At 36.1% G+C, this 16,995-nt stretch overlaps 1 protein-coding gene across 1 annotated transcript in view; it reads right to left on the minus strand.

Moving 5' to 3' along the window:
* Positions 1–16,995, minus strand: part of LOC114052001 (ATP-binding cassette sub-family A member 3-like) — a 193,544-nt gene that overhangs the window by 47,406 nt on the left and 129,143 nt on the right. The window lies entirely within an intron of this gene.

Below are 16,995 nucleotides of genomic sequence, written 5' to 3' on the forward strand. Positions count from 1 at the left end.
TTATTTCCTAACTGCCTGTGTTACGTGCTACCTTCTTAGCCAGAGAGTTAAGAGAAGGATATACCATTGACCTTCAATTCATATTGTTTATTGTGACATGAGTCTTCTCCCAATCCCCTCCCTTGACTTGTAATCATTTTTCAGCTCCTCTTTGAGGACTCATAGTTTGGTCAAATTTCTTTAGCAGGAATATTATTTTTTATAAAAATATATTTAGTTTTAGTTTTCAACATTCACTTTTATAACATTCAACATTCACTTTTATAAGATTTTGACTACCAAATTTTTTCTCCCTTCCCCCTTCCCCAAGATGGTATGCAATCTGATATAGGCTATACATGTACAATCATATTAAACATATTTCCGTATTAGCCATGTTGTGAAAGGTTCAGAACAAAAGGGAAAAACCAAGAGAAAAAAAACCCCAAAAAAGGAGAAAATAGTATGCTTTGATCTGCATTCAGATTCCATAATTATTTCTCTGGATGTGGATAGCATTTTCCATCATGAGTCTTTTGGAATTGTCTTGGATGATTGTGTTGCTGAAAAAAGTCTATCAACGTTGGTCATTGCACAACGTTGCTGTTACTGTGTACAATGTTTTCCTGGTTCTGCTCACTTCACTCAGCGTCAGTTCATGAAAGTCTTTCCAGGTTTTTCTGAAATCTGCCTGCTCATTATTTCTTATAGAACAATAGTATTCCATTACATTTATATACCATAACTTGTTCAGCCATTCTCCAATTGATGGGCATCTCCTTAATGTCCAATTCTTTGCTACAACAAAAAATGTTGCTATAAATATTTTTGTACATGTGGGTCCTTTTCCCGTTTTTATGATCGCTTTGGGATACAGACCTAATAGTGGTATAGCTGAATCAAAGGGTATGCACGATTTTATAGTCCTTCAGGCATAGTTCCAAATTGTTCTCCAGAATGGCTGGATCACTTCACAACTCCACCAACAATGCATTAGTGTTCCAATTTTCCCACTTCTCCAACATTTATCATTTTCCTTTTGTATCATATTAGCCAATCTGATAGGTGTGATGTGGCACCTCAGAGTTGTTTTAATTTTCATCTCTCTAATCAATGGTGATTTAGAGCATTTTTCATATGACTATAGACAGCTTTAATTTCTTCATCCGAAAATTGCCTGTTCATATCCTTTGACCATTTTTTAACTGGGAAATGACTTGTATTCTTATAGATTTGACTCAGTTCTCTATATATTTTAGAAATGAGGCCTTTATCAGAGACACTGGCTGTATTGCTTTCTTTCTAATCTTGGTTGCATTGGCTTTGTTTGCACAAAACATTTTTAATTTAATGTACTCAAAACTATCCCTTTTGCATTTCATAATGGTCTCTTGTTTGGTCATAAATTCTTCCCTAGAAGGGATATTGTTTTATAAGGACCAAGGTCAGTTAAAGAAAATCCCATGCCACGTTGTGGAAACTTCTACTCTGGCTTAGACAGTTTCTATGAATGTCTCATAAAACAGCTAGAAAAAAAATAGGTATCAATTAGCCATACTAGAAGCATATAATCTTTTATAAAAGTCCAGCTATAATGAGTCATCCTTGTATAGAAGTGATCTTGTGTTTTCAAAGGCTATGGCAATAAAATACAAGGTTTAAAAGGTTTTATGAGATGAAAAGTTAAAAAATATATTTCTTATGCTGAATTTAGATGACCTACCCTAAAAAAGAGAATTTCCACACACAGCAGACTACAAAAAAGGAATTCCATATGAAACCATGAATCTCTATTTTATATCTCCTTGCTTTTTATAAAAGTATAATTCTACACACTCCTTTCAGAATTTTCCAGCTTTTTTGTGCTTTATTTTGAATTTCCTTCTGTTCTATCCTTTGCACATTAAATATTTTTACAAGGATTCCCCCTCTCCCACTTTTTTTTTGTTTTGCATCACTAGTGCTAACCCCTACTCTCCCTCCTTCCTAAATAAAAGACTGAGTGAAAGAAAGCAGAAAAAGGGCTTGTAAGAAAAAAGCAGAGTCAAGTGAAATGAATCTATACAGTGGTCATCATAAAAAAATGTTTCTGCAACTCTTTATAGGTCCACTGGTTAGTCATTGAATTATTCAGAGTTCTTAAGTCTTTTAAAGTTGCAATTTTAGACATTTCACATCCTTAGATTCTAGTTCTTCTTTTTTTTGTCCTTTTATACCTTCTCTTTTTATGATCACTAAGTTTGTTTTGCTGGCACTGTTTCTTCCTTGGCATTACCTCACTTTTAGCCTTCTGGCCACACTAGTCACACTTTTTTTCCCTGTTAAGTTTGTTGTTGTTCTACACTAAACTCTTTGTGTTCAACTTTTTGTCCATTTCATATAAGAGTAAAGCTTATTTGATGCTCATTCCCATTCCTCCTCCCTCCATGTTCGTATACTCTTTCTGTCACACATTTCAATTATGAGAAATAGCAAGTTCAACACTCTTCTTCCCATTTTTACACTAGTACATCCATTTTACCCTACCTTCTCTTTGCCGTCTTAAAACCCTCAGAATACAACCAATACTCCCCACCTCCATTTTTCTTAGGTAATATAACTCCATCAATACCCTTTTGAAGACATTAAATTTTGAAGAAGCACTTGTTTCTTCTTCTCCTATTGGAATGTTAACACTCCATCATCTTATAGTTCCTTCTAAATGCTCAAATTTACATTTTGAGGTTTCTCTGGGCGTTTGTGTTTGTATTTCAGTATTCTTATTTGAGTCTGCTCTTTTCATTAGAAATGCTTGAAAGTCTTCTATTCCATTAAAGGATCAACTTTACCCCATAGGATTATTCTCAACTTTATAAGTTGTTCTTGGTTGTAAACTTCTCTGTTTTGGTTTTGGAATATTATATTCCAAGATCTTCCTTCATCAAATAGCAGTTGCCAAGCCTTGTGTGATCCTGATCATATTTTTGTGATACTTAAACTGTAAGGAGAGTAGTAAATACCTCTCTTTAGATCATGCCACCTTGGAAGAACTGAAAACTTACAGATCCCTAGAAGTATCTCTGAAAACAGTTGCACAAACCTCTGAATCTTGGGACAATGCCTTCCACCTTGGAAGCAGAGCCCTAGTTTAACAAAGAGTTAGAAAGTCAAGTAATAGGCTGGGAAAACGAGCAAACAACAAAAAAATTCTGACCATAAAAAGTTATTATAGTGACATGGAAGATCAAAACACACATTCAGAAGAAGATAACGAAGTCAAAACTCCTATATCCAAAGCTTCCAAGAAAAATATGAATTGGTCTCAGACCATGAAAGAGCTCAGAGGATTTTGAAAATCAAGTAAGAGAGGTAGAGGAAAAATTGGGAAGAGAAATGAGAGTGATGCAAGAAAATCATGAAAAATGAGTCAACAGCCTGGTAAAGGAGACTCAAAAAATACTGAAGAAAATAACATCTTAAAAAGCAGACTATCAAATGGCAAAAGTGGTACAAAAATCCAATGCAGAGAAGAATGCCTTAAAAAGCAGAATTGACCAAATGGAAAAGGAAGTACAAAAGCTAACTGAAGAAAACAATTCCTTAAAAATTATAACAGAGCAAATGGAAGCTAAGGACTTTATGAGAAATCAGGAAACAATAAAACAAAATCAAAAGAATGAAAAAAACAGAAGACAATGTGAAATATCTCACTGTAAAACAACTGACCAGGAAAATAAATCCAGGAGAGATAATTTTAAAATTATTGGACTACCTGAAAGCCATGATGAAAAATAAAGAGCCTAGACATCATCTTTCAAGAAATTTTCAAGGAAAACTGCCCTGATATTCCAGAACAAGAGGGTAAAATAGAAATCCACTGATCACCTCCTAAAAGAGATCCCAAAATGAAAACTGTAAGAAATATTATAGTTAAATTTCAGAGCTCCCAAGTCAAGGAGAAAATATTGCAAGCAACCAGAAAGAAAGAATTCAAGTACAGTGGAGCCACAGTCAGGATAACACAAGATTTAGCAACTTCTACATTAAAGAATCAGAGGGCTTTGACTATGATATTCTGAAGGGCAAAGGAGCTAGAATTACAACCAAGCATCACCTACCTAGCAAAACTGAGTATAATCCTTCAGAAGGAAAAATGGACATTCAATGAGATGAGTCTTCAATGAAACTTTCAAGCATTCTTGGTGAAAAGAGCAGAGCTGAATAGACAAATATAAGACTCAAGAGAAGCATAAGTAGATAAAGAGGAAAGAGAAATCATATGTGACTTAATTAGGTTAAACTGTTTACATTCCTACACAGGAAGATACTTGTAATTCATAAGAACTTTTTCATTATTAGGGCAGGTAGAAGAAGTATATATAGATAGAGGGCACAGGTGTGAATTGAATATTAAGTGATTATATCTAAAAAATAAAATTAAGGAGAGAGGAATGGGATAAATTATCTCACATAAAAAAGGCAAGAAAAAAGTTTTTACAGTGGAGAAGAGGGGGAGAAGGTGAAAGGAGTGAGTGAACCATACTCTTATCAGAACTGGCTCAAAGAGAGAATAAAATACACACTCAATTGGTTATAGAAATCTATCTTACCCTATAGGAAATAAGGGGATAAGAAAGGGGTGTGTGACAGAAGGGAGGGTAGATTAGGGGAGGAGGTAGTCAAAAACAAAACACTTTTGAGGAGGGACAGGGTGAAAGGAGAGAGAGAATAGAATAAACAGGAGGGGGATTAGAAATACAGTTAGCAATAGTAATTGTGCAAAATAAACTTTTGAAGCAAGTTTCTCTGATAAAGGCCTCATTTCTCAAATATGTAGAGAACTGAGTCAAATTTATAAAAATAAGAGTCATTCCCCAATTGACAAATGATCAAAAGATAGATATGATCAGTTTTCAGATGAAGTAATTAAAGCTATCTATAGCCATATGAAAAAATACTCTAAATTCACTATTGATTGGAGAAATACAAATTAATATAATTCTGAGGTACCACCTCATACCTATTAGACTGGCTAATAGGAGAGAAAAGAAAAATTACAAAATGTTGGAGGAGATGTGGGAAAAATGAGACATTAATGCATTGTTGATGGAGTTGTGAACTGATTCAACCATTCTGTAGAGCATTTTGGAACTCAACCTTTGACCTAGCAATAGAACTACTAGATCTGTATCCCAAAAGAGATAAAAAACAAAAAGGAAAAGGACCTATATGTACAAAAATATTTATAACAATTCTTTCTTGGTGACAGAGAATTGGAAATTGAGAGGATGCCCATCAGTTGAGGAATGGTTGAACAAATTGTGGTTTGTGATTATAATGGAATACTGTTATGCTATAAAAATGATGAGCTACTCTCAGAAAAACTTGGAAAAACTTACATGAGCTGATGCAAAGTAAAATATACTGTTTACAAAGTAACAACGATATTATAAGATGATCAGGTGTCAATGACTTAGCTATTCTCAGTAACACCATTAATGATTCAAGACAGCTCTAAAGGACTTATGCTGAAAAATGCTATCCATCCCCAGAGACAGAACTGATGGTGTCTGAATACATATTGAAGCATATTTTTTTACTTTCTTTGTTTTTCTTAAGGTTTTTTTTTTGGGGGGGGGTCTATGTTTTTTTTTTCACAACATGGAAATGTTTTGCATGTATAACCTATATCAAATTGCTTGCCTTCTCAATGAGGGGATGGGATTAGGAGGGAGGAAGAGAATTTGGAACTCAGAGTTTTAAGAAGGAATGTTAAAAATTGTTTTTGCATGCAACTGGTGAAAAATAAAATACTAAATCAAGCAGCAATAGTAACAAAAAACCAAAATAAAGGTTAACTATGGCTCTTCACTACAATCAAATAGCTAAGGAAGCTTTATACTGTTATGCTTATTTCAGGTTAGTTCATGTCCTGGAAGGGGCAGTTTTGATATTATTGTAATTATATCCCTCTTTCTTCCTTTCATAGCAAATTTCTATAACCAGATGAACTGTAAAAAGAATTTCTTTTAATATATGATGAATCTTGTTTTCACAACTTAAACATCTCTGAGTTACTGTTTATTGTGGAGTTGTTTCAGTTTTGTTCAACTCTTCATGACTCCATTTGGGGTTTTCTTGACAAAGATACTGGAGTGCTTTGCCATTGCCTTCTCTAGCTCATTTTCCACATGAGGAAACTGAGGCAAACAGGGTTAAGTGACTTGCCCAGGGTCACACAACTATTAAGTGTCTAAGGCCAGATTTGAAACTTAGGAAGATGAGTCTTTCTGACTCTAGGCCCAATGTTCTGTCCACCTAGCTGCCCTTTGAGTTACTATGGGATGCAAGTATGGAAGATCTTACTGTTTTTAATTTTAGTATTCTGAATTTGTGGTCACTATTTGTTTCAACTTCTAATCTTAAGCAACTAGGTAAATGATTTCTTAGGCTTGCCATCAGTCCCTTTGTTAATGATTATGCATTTATGTGTAGCATTAGGTCTGCACAGTTTTACCTCCTCTAGAATATATATATATATGTGTGTATACATATGTATATACTCTCTATATATTCCTCTCTGTATAATAAAATGTGATATACACACACATATATCCTTAAAGGGGGGATAGGACAAAGATGTGATAAGTTTTCAAAATTGGATTATGTTACATAGAAAATTATTTGCTTCTCAAACACCCTAGACAACAGAAATGCAGGAGGAGTGAATGAATGTAGCAGCCAAGGATAGCAACAGTGACAACGACAGTAAAGAGACCAAGATGGAAGTTTGGTGAGGATGAATAGAATCAGAGCACTTGTCCTGTCCTTTCCAGAAGCTGTGGGAAAATTGGAGGGAGTGAACCTGGGGTGAAGCCTGGGATGTGAAACCTCGTTTAGATGTAATGGATTAGACAAAGTTGCACTCACTTACTTTCCATTTCTTTTGTTGTTTGTGAAATGTATTTAAATGCCTAGTATATTTCACTAACAATATGAGAAATGCAAATTCAAAGAGCTATGAGGTACTATTACAGACCTATAAATTAACAAAAACAAATTAAATATTAAAAAAACCCAGTATTGTCAGAGTATAGGGAAATACATATATTTATACAATTGCTTGAAGATCTGGTTTAATCTTTGCCAGATTACTAGAATTTGTTTTAAAGAAATAAATCTATCAATATTCTTTAACCCAATCATTCAACCTGTAAAATATGTCCCAAGAAATATCAGCAGAACTTATAATAGCAAGAAATTGGAAATAACTTAACTGTTTGACAACAGGAGAATGGCTAAGCTAATTATACTAACACACTGAAATGTGATAAAGCTATTAAAAATTATAAGAATACGGACTTTGTCAATTAGTAGAAAGATGAATATATTATGTAAAAAAAGGCAGAGAACAGTAACAACAAATGACATATGGCACTTGTAAAGTTTGTAAAAGTTTTTACATAAATTATCTCATTTGACCCTCATGATAATTCTGTGAGGTAGATACTACAGATATTATTACCTTCATTTTAAAGGCAAGCAAATTGAGGTACAGAGAGGATAAATGACTTGCCCGCATCAAAGGTAGGATATGAACCCAGCTCTTACAGACTTAAAGTCCATGTTGCCCTTCATAATAGTATATACAAAGGAATTATGATCACGTAAAAACATGTATGTACATACATTCACAAATACAAAAAGTTGAAGTATTGTAGAATTGAATTAAGTTCTTGTCTTGAGCACATATCGTGAAATTTGTGTTCATAATTTAAAAAGCAAACTTATATAGCCAAACAAAACAATATTTTAAAAGTCTGTCAAAAGCTAAAATGCCAGAGAATTTAGAAGAAGCTTCAGTGTGTTCTTATTTCTTTATCTTTTGGAAGAGGCACAAGACAGCGGAGTAACCTAGAGGTTCTCAGATTACCAAAGTCATAGGTTTGGGCCAAACCCATTTTGGTTTGAAATCATAAAGGAGAACAAGAATAAGAAAAGAGAAAGTTTGACAGGCATATTTGATTAAAGACTACATTTAGTAGAATCCCTGAACATAGAATGTGAACTCTTATTTGGAGAATTTCCCAGGATTCCATTTCCCATAGGCCAATGTGCCTGTGGTAAAGGATGTTTTAATACAAGGAGATAGGATTAGAAAGTGAGGTGGAATTGCAGCTACTATTGGGTTCCATGATCACAGATAGAAAGCTATGAAGAGCTATAATATTTACCAAGAGGTGGGGGGAGGAGTGTCTTTCAAGAGCTATGATTCTTAGTGACAGTTTTTTTCTTCAAACAACTGTCAGAGAAAAGGAGAAATAAGCTTATATTTGTTCAGGAATGTGTGAGACTATTTTCCTGTTACTTTGCTGTTTAATTTGGCTCCATAAATGTTTTAATGATTAAGAACTTTCTTTTACTTGGATATTGTTAATGTAACCAGGTATCTGTGAGGTTTGAAGGGAAAGAATACTCCCTCCTCTGGTCCCTATATTTAGAATGTGTGCATGCCGTATAGTCTTAGCAACTTTCTATACACATACAACAAATAATGAAACATTCTTAGCTTTGATACTAATTACCACAGAAAATAAGCCACTTTAAAGGGAAGAAAAACTTTGAATTAGATACTAGGTCTCCTAGAAAAAAAAGTGAAAAGGAAGGGAGAAGAGATACTTCACCATCTGCAAAAAATGTAAGTTAGAGAAGGAACCCACAGAAGCATGGTAACAGTCTGGAGAGTCCAAAGCAGAGCCAGGAAAGGTACAGAGGATGGCTGGGTTAAGTCCTTCCTCAAAATGGAGGTTCCAAGAGGGACTCACTAATGGGAGAAAGGGTCTTTTGAGGGTATAAGTATATTTCAGGGTGAGAAGACAGCTTAGGCATTGTGGTAAAGTCCAGAGAGTTACAGGGAGAACAATGTTATGGACCCTTTTGACAGTCTGGTGAACCACAAATTCTACAAGGTCAGATAGGTGTGCAAGGCAGCAACATAATGAAGATGATGTGATTATATAGGTATGATTCTAGCACAAAAGCAAATGAGCAGGATCAAGAATTTTCATAAAATAAATGCAAACTCAAAACATGCAATAATTAACAATATATCAATGAATACATGTGATCACATGGAAGGCGCACATTACACTGGAAAACATTAGTGTTATTCTTTAATTAGATTTTTTGACCATCTAATTAATGTTATGTTATTTTAACGACAAAGTTTTTATTAGAAAAAATATCTCAAGATTATACATCAGAAGCAGTGAGTTACAATAGTTAACCTAGTTTGATTACAAAGTAGTAATTTGCCAATGTCCTTTATATTTGAAATACCATTTTTGGCTTTAAAAAAAGAATTTTTAATTGTCAAAATACCCAGTCATCTACATACTAATTCATGTATGTGTGTGTGTGTGTGTGTGTGCGTGTGTGTGTGTGTGTATACAAAAAAAATTAGTATTATTGCTGTTAGTCTGGTTCAGTGGTCAAATATACTTAGCTCTACTGTGACTTATTGCTATGTGTATTCCTAAACCTGGACTAGTTGATGGTATGATCTAATAACAAGTCTCATTAGAACTATAGAACTGCTTCATAAACCCAAACTTGTGGAAAACCCAGGATAGCTAGCAGTATTATTTTAATCTTTTGAGGTATGTCTGCAACCTAGGAGTCTACAGCTGAAATATTAGGCAGAAAAGATATTGCTTCACCCTCTTCTATTACCTGAAGTTGTGATTGGGGATTATATTACATAGAGTCTTCTTCACTTAGAATGTCTGTTTCTGAGTCAGTGTTTGGGGCAGTTTTTGCATAACTGGCAGGCAAATCTCTTTTTGCTTAGAGTCCACTGAAGTGAATGACAATCACTTTCTACTTGCTCAACAGGGAGTCCAACCAACTCATCTATGGGCAGTAAGTGGTTGAGTTGGATGGTCTTTGTAGGATCCCTGCAGTCTTTAGGTCTATTTTGTAAACCAGCAAGTTGCCCAGTTTTTCCACAATTAGGTACAGAGTAGCCTTCTATAGATCTGCTAAGTTGGGTGTCCCATGAATACTTAAATATTTCTTAGTGAAACTCTGTCACTTTGTGGCATCTTGCTAACAAACTCAGCCATTGCATCTTCATTTTTTTTTTTTCTGGCAGTGTTCCTTTGGGTTAATGTAGAGTTAGGTGGTAAGCTTTTAGCTTTTCTCTGTTGAGAGGTAAATTGGTTGTGTCTATAATCTCTTCATTCTCTGAGAATATAAAGTACAAGTCAATAGGCAGACATGACACATCTTCAAAGATCTGCAGATAAGGTTTAAAGTTGGTAAAGTTGCTAGCATTAATCCTGGCAGAGTTGTGTGTGTGTACTAGGAAATATCTACTAAGATTTTTGTTCTGGTTTCAATATCTTTAACATATTTAAAAGAATTCAGTTAAAATGTTCAGGTTGTGAGTCCTTATGAAGTTCATAAGATATAGTTCTAGACTTCTTGTTGCCAGCCAAAGATAGTAATTTGAACAGTGACCTTTCAAAATTTTTTGCCTTGGTTCTAAAAGGATCTTTGATGGAAATATATACATTGAGAAATACTTCTCTTATGATAATACTTGAACAATCATGGAAGTGGGCAACTAGGTGATACAGTGGATAGAGTGCTAGGCCAGGAATTTGAGTTCAAATCCAGCCTTAGACACTTACTAGCTGTGTGACCTTAGGCAAGTCACTTAACTTCCATTTCCTCAACTATAAAATGGGCATAATAATAGTACTTACCTTGAAGTATCATTGTGAAGATCAAATGATATAATAATTGTAAAACACAGCACAGTGCCTGGCACAGTTTTTGTTCAGTCGTTTTAGTCATATCTGACTCTTCATGACCCTATCTGGGGTTTTCTTGGCAAAGACACTGGAGTGGTTTGTCATTTTTTTTCTCCAGCTCATTTTACAGATGAGGAACTGAGGCAAACAGGGTTAAGTGACTTGCCAGAGTCACAAAAGACATTCCTTGCTATTGAGGAGCTTACAATCAGATGGAACAAATATATACAAAGCAAGCTATCTATAGAATAAATAAAAGGGAAGGTACTAGAATTAAGAGGGGCAGAGTCACAAAGCTAGTAAGTGTCTGAGGCCAGATTTGAACTTAGGAAGGTGAGTCTTCCTGACTTCAGGCCCTTTCCTGGCACACAGTAAGTGGTATATAAGGTTAATTAATTTTTTTCTGATTCTTGGTTGGGTATGATTGTGCTTACATATGAACTTAGTCAGTCAACAAGCATTTATTAAATGCTTACTATGGGCTTAGGAACCTTACTAAATTTTGGGGATACAAAAAAGGGCAAAAAATAAACAAAGAAATAGTCCCTGCTCTTGAGGGAGTCTAATGGTGAGACAACATGCAAACTCTATGTACAAATAAGATAAATTGGAGATAATGAGGCACTTGTATCAAGGGTGATTTTTTTTGGAAGGTGGGATTTTAGCTGGGATTTGTAGGAAGCCAGAGAAGCCAGGAGGCAGAGATGAGGAGGGAGAGAGTTCCAGACATGGGGTACAGACAGTGAAAAATGCTCATTTGGGAGATGTTGTGTCTTGTGTGAGGAACAGCAAGGAGGCCAGTGTCACTGGATCAAAGAATGTGTGTGTATGTGTGTGGGGGGAAATGGGGGAGAATATGGAAGACTGGAAAGGTAGGAGGGCATCAGATAATGAAAGGCTTTGAATGACAGAGGATTTCATTTTTGATCCTAGAGATAATAAGAGAGTCACTGGTATTTACTGAATAATGGGGTGACATGGTCAGATATGACCAATTTGATAGCTGTATGGAGGATGGATTAGAGTAGAGAGAGACTTGAGGCAGGGAGACCAACCAGAAAGTTGTTTAACCGTCTAGGAATGAGGTAATGAAGGTCTATACCAGGGTGGTGGTGGTGTCAGAGGAGGTGAGTGCCCATAGAAGAATTATTATGAAGGGAGAATTGAGAGGATTTGATAACAGATTGGATATGAGGGAGAGTGAGAAAGAGTGAAAGAAGTTGAAGATGATCCCTAGGTTAGGACCTTGGGTGACTAGGAGGATGAAGTGTCTTGGACAGAATAGGAATGTTAGAAAAAGGGGTTGGCTGGGAGGAACACAATGGATTCAATTTGGGATATATTGAGTTTAACATATCTATGGGATATCTAGTTTGAGATGACCAGTAGGCAGTTGGAGATGTGAGACTAGTGGGTACAAGAGAGGTTAGGGCTGGTTAAGTAGATCTGGGAATCATCAGCAGAGAGATGATAATTGAATCCATGGAAGCTAATGAGATTACCAAGTAAAATAGTATAGAGGGAGAAGAAGGCTGGGTCAGAGCTTTGGGGGACATCTATGCTTATTGGGTATGACCTAGATGAAAATCCAGCAAAAGAGACTGAGGAGGAATAGTCAAACAGGAAGAGAACCAGGAGAGAGTAGTATCATAAAAACCTAGAGACTATCAAGCAGAAAAGGGTGATCAATAGTGTCAAAGGTTGCAGAGAGGTAAAAAAAGGATGAAGATTGAGAAAAGGCCATGGCTTGGCAGTAAAGAGATCATTGGTAACTTGAAAGAGGATGGTATCAGTTGAATAATGAGGTTGGATGCTGGAGTGCAGAGGGTTTAAACAGTCAGGGGAAGAGAAGTGGAGGGACCAATTGTAGATGACTTTCACAAGAAATATTTTCACAAAAGGGAGGAGAGATAGAGAATGGTAGCTAGTGGTGCTAGATGAATCAAATGAGAGTTTTTTGAGGATAGGAGAGACATGCAGGGAAATAGCCAATAGACAAAGAGTGATTAAAGATTAGCAAGAGAGTAAGGATGATAGAGGGGGAAATCTGCTAGAGAAAAACAGAGAGAATGGGATCAAGGGTGCTTGTAGAAGTGTTTGCCCTAGTTAGAAGGGCATGTGAGACAGAGAGTGAAGGAGGAGACAGTGACAGAAGGCATCTGACTGATATTAGGTAAAGAGGAAGGGATAAAAGGAGACTCAGCATATGGAAGGTTCTCAGAAGAGAAGGTGGAGGGAGAAGCTATAGGAAGCTTGAGGAGGAATGAAAAGGTTTGGAAGAGCCACTGTGGTAAATGGGATTAATCAGGGAGATATAAAAGGATTGCCCTGCCAATAGTGAGGGCCTGGTTGAGATTATGTAACAAATTTGTAGTCGAACTAGTTAGCAAGATGTCATCATTTTCTCAGCTATGCTCAGCAGCACAGGTAAGACTAGTAATGAGATTAGGGAGCAAGGGGCTTGAGAGAAGAAGACTTATGGCATTGAACTGGTTCACCACACAGTCAAGATGAAAAAGGAGAGTATAGCCAATGTAGGAATAATGACCTGGGAAAGAACTAAGTAAGGGATGGAGGGATTTGAAGTCTCAGTGAAGATAAAGAATAAGGTTTGGTGTTGCAAGGTAGAGGGAGAGGTGGAATGAAAACAAATTGTGATCAGGTAAGGGAATTTGAAATTTCATAAACACAGAAGTAGAACATGTATACTTTAATGCAAGATCAAAGGTATGACTATCTCTATGTGTGTGGTAGAGGTAGGATTGAGAAGTAAGTTATGAGAAATAAGTAAATTGAGGAAGTGGGAGGTTAGAATGCTTGGTAGATAATCAATATATATTTAGGAGTCCCCTAGTATCAAGGTGGGAATTGTGGAGCGGAGAAAGACTGTGAATCAGGAAATGGCAATGGGGAGCAAAGAATATTACACTCCCTTACTTCAGTCATATCAAGTGAGGCAGGGGATGTAAATGAAAGTGCAACCAGTGGAGTTGTGAACTGATCCAACAATTCTGAAGAGCAATTTGGAACTGTGCCCAAAGGGCTATAAAATTCTGCATACCTTTTCACCCAGAAATACTACTACTAGGTCTGTATCCCAAAGTGATTAAAAAAGGGGAAAAGGACCTATATGTACAAAAATATTTATAGCAGCTCTTTTCGTGGTGGCCAAGAATTGGAAATTGAGGGGATATCTATCAACTGGTGAATGGCTGAACAAGTTTTGGTATGTTATTGTAATGTAATATTACTGTGCTACATGAAATGATGAGGAATAGATTTCAAAAAAACCTGGAAAGACTTAAATAAACTGATTCTGAGTGAAGCAAGCAGAACCAGGAGAACATTGTACACAATAATGGCAATATTGTACAATGATCAACTGTGAATGATTTAGCTGTTCTCAGCAATACAATGATTCAAAACCATTGCAAAGGACTTATGATGGAAAATGCTATCTGTCTCCAGAGAAAGAACTGATGGAGTCTGAATAAAGACTGAAGCATACTATTTTTCGTTTTCTTTTCTGCTTTCATTTCTTTTTTTGATTCAAGTTTTCTTCCACAAAATGACTAATATGGAAATGTTTTACATGACTGCACATGAATAACCTATATCAGATCATTTACTATCTTGGGGAGGGGTGAGAGGAGAGAGGAAGGATAGAGTTTGGTAAAATAAATGAGTGTTAAAATTGTTTTCACATATAATTGGGGGGAAATACTAAAAAGTGCACCTAGTGCTGAAAACGATATCCAGGGAAGCTGAATCATCAGGAGGGAGCCAGATCTCAGTGAGTACAAGATGGAAGGGGTGGGGAAAAGAAAGTGTTTAAGATGAAAGCAAGTTTGTTACATATGGAACATGTGGAAGGGGTAGGTAGTGGGGGACAAGGATAAGGAACCAAGTTTGAGATTTGAAAAATGACAGCTGGGGTTTAGAATCACTAGGATGAAGAAGGTATGAAGGACTGGGATGAATGAGTTCAGGAAGATCATCATCCTTAGGGATTTGGCCTTAGGGTGGAGTCCTTTCAGGGCATTAAGCTGCAGTGAAGAAGTCAATTAGTGTCAAAAGATGGTTGGCATTCTAACCTTAAAGAGAAAAGAAGTCAATGCAGATAAATTCCAAAGGTTTGCTCATGCTTATGTTCTTCAAATATGGAGCATGAGTTGGTAGTACTTTTCTTTGCACACAAGCACGTCTCACACTTCTTGATGGCATCTGCAGACATCTTGGACTAGTAATATCTGTTTCTTATGAGCTCTAGAGCCCTTTCTTCATCCATATTTCCAAAGTCATGTAAAGTTTTCATGGTCATATATTGACATGTGCTGGGTAGCACCAACTCCCTCCTAGAACTATGTGTGGGTTTGGGAGAGTACTCTATTTCATAGCCCTAACTTCTGCCATTTCCTCAACAGGAAGGTACCTTCAAGAGTCTGTCACTTATGTCCTTTAGCGTTCCTTGCTTTTCTGCTTTTCTCCTTCACCTGAAACTTGCTTTCTTTACCAGTCCTCCACAGCCAATTGAGGCAAAGAAAGCTGGTTCAATGAAATGAGGTTCATGCTGGCAGGGTAAGTTCCAACTTTTCAGCTGTGCTTCCATCTACTTGTAAGACAATTCCTTTAGCGTTCCATATAGTTTTTACTCCTTTGTGTTTCCACATGGCTTTGGTAGTATGCAGGTGGACAGGGCATCTGTATCCATATTCTTTGACAAGTACAAAATGTTGCAAGTTGGCTAATGCTTCTACCCATCTCTGGTAAGCAACTTTTATCTATGTACTAGTCAGAATAAAAGTCAATGGATTGTTAATACATACATACTTGCACCTTTACACACAGTCTTTGAATTTCTCAGTGAAAGTCCATTTCAAAGCCAAGAAATTCAATTTGTGTAATGAACATTTCTTGGATTAAGTATCTGCTGGCACATAAAACTGATTTCTGGTGACCATCACTCTCCAGTACAGAACCTCCTCCTAAGTTTTCCAAGCTGGAATCTGCATATGCAGGGCAAAAGACTTGCCTGGGTCGGCATAGGCTAATGCTAGTACATATGGGAAGCAACTTACCAAATCTTTGAGAGTCTGTTCACATCCATATGTACATCAGTCTCCAAAGGGCTTGGAGGTTTTAAAACAACTTTGAATTTCTTGTCCTGCTGTTCATCTTCAATCATTAGTTAAGTAATAGTATATAGTTCCTAAAAAATCTAATAATACCAAATGCTAGAAAAATCCTTATTTCTTGAAGGTTCTTTGTATTTGGCCACATCATGAGTGCTTTTGTCTACTCTTGATAAGTACCTCATATCTTGTTGTGATATTGTGTGACCCTTGCATTTAACAGAGGCTATACAAAGCTTCTAAATTGAAAATTTTAGGTCATTTTTCTATATTTAGTCCAATATTCCTATCTTTCCTTATATTCCTCTAGCATCTTCCCAAAGACAATAATATGTAATTGAGATACACCAACACTTGAAAGGAATTCATTTCCCCAATTACTTTCTCCATCAGTTCTTGGAATGTGTCAGTTGCTCTCAAGATACTTTGGGTGATATACTTAAACTGATAAAATAAAGCTGATTGGATGAAGAGTCTCTTTCTCTTTCTCTGTAATTGAAATCTGGTAGTAGTCACTTCCTAAGTCCAAAACTGAGAATTGTAGATTGCCTAATCAATAATTCAGTGAATCTTAAATGCCTGAAAGGGTTTACTGGTTGACTTTGGTTCTTTTGTTGAAAGTTCAGTAGTCTTCCATCATATTTTCCATTCTTTTTTGGTACAGCCATTATAAGTGATGAATGTGGATTGTTGGACTTTATAATGATGCCATTAACCAGCAGGTTCTTAAGATGTTCACTGAAGTTATCCTTCACAGACACTTTTGACTTTCCCTAGATTATTCCCGAATAGTCAAATCTTGTGGGTGGCTCTTTAGGCACATCCTGATCCTACTCAGGCAATAAGAAAACACCTATCCTCTTGCTGAGAATCTGACTCAATAGTTCCTTCATTTTTTCTATATTGAAGATTACCTGAAGTCAATTTTTTTAAGATTAATTAATTTTTAGTTTTCAACATTCAACTTTTATAAGATTTTGAGTTTTAAATTTTTCCCTCTCCTTTCCCACCCCCTCTCCAAGATGGCATGCAATCTGATACAGGCTATACATGTATAATCATATTAAACATATCTCCACATTGGTTAT

The sequence above is a fragment of the Vombatus ursinus genome, unplaced genomic scaffold, assembly GCF_900497805.2.
Source record: "Vombatus ursinus unplaced genomic scaffold, bare-nosed wombat genome assembly UNPS02014807.1, whole genome shotgun sequence".
In the NCBI taxonomy this organism is placed as follows: Eukaryota; Metazoa; Chordata; class Mammalia; order Diprotodontia; family Vombatidae; genus Vombatus; species Vombatus ursinus.